Consider the following 753-nt stretch of genomic DNA (forward strand, 5'->3'; position numbering starts at 1 on the left):
TTCTTTTTTTTTTTTTTTTTTTTTTTTTTTTTTAAACATCTTTATTGGGGTATAATTGCTTTACAATGGTGTGTTAGTTTCTGCTTTATAACAAAGTGAATCAGTTATACATATACATATGTTCCCATATGTCTTCCCTCTTGCGTCTCCCTCCCTCCCACTCTCCCTATCCCACCCCTCCAGGCTGTCACAAAGCACCGAGCTAATATCCCTGTGCCTTGCGGCTGCTTCCCCCTAGCTATCTACCTTACTACGTTTGTTAGTGTGTATATGTCCATGACTCTCTCTCGCCCTGTCAAAGCTCACCCCTCCCCCTCCCCATATCCTCAAGTCCGTTCTCCAGTAGGTCTGCGTCTTTATTCCTGTCTTACCCCTAGGTTCTTCATGACATTTTTTTTCCCCTTAAATTCCATATATATGTGTTAGCATACGATATTTGTCTTTTTCTTTCTGACTTACTTCACTCTGTATGACAGACTCTAGGTCTATCCATCTCATTACAAATAGCTCAATTTCATTTCTTTTTAAGGCTGAGTAATATTCCATTGTATATATGTGCCACATTTTCTTAATCCATTCATCCGATGATGGGCGCTTAGGTTGTTTCCATCTCCGGGCTATTGTAAATAGAGCTGCAATGAACATTTTGGTACATGACTCTTTTTGAATTTTGGTTTTCTCAGGGTATATGCCCAGTAGTGGGATGGCTGGGTCATATGGTAATTCTATTTGTAGTTTTTTAAGGAACCTCCA

At 39.6% G+C, this 753-nt stretch overlaps 1 long non-coding RNA gene across 1 annotated transcript in view; it reads left to right on the top strand.

Moving 5' to 3' along the window:
- The window catches only part of LOC114894864, a 25,912-nt gene that overhangs the window by 10,990 nt on the left and 14,169 nt on the right, over nucleotides 1-753 (top strand). The window lies entirely within an intron of this gene.

This window comes from Monodon monoceros, unplaced genomic scaffold (genome assembly GCF_005190385.1).
Source record: "Monodon monoceros isolate NGI ecotype Baffin Bay Population unplaced genomic scaffold, NGI_Narwhal_1 Super_Scaffold_13, whole genome shotgun sequence".
NCBI lineage: Eukaryota > Metazoa > Chordata > Mammalia > Artiodactyla > Monodontidae > Monodon > Monodon monoceros.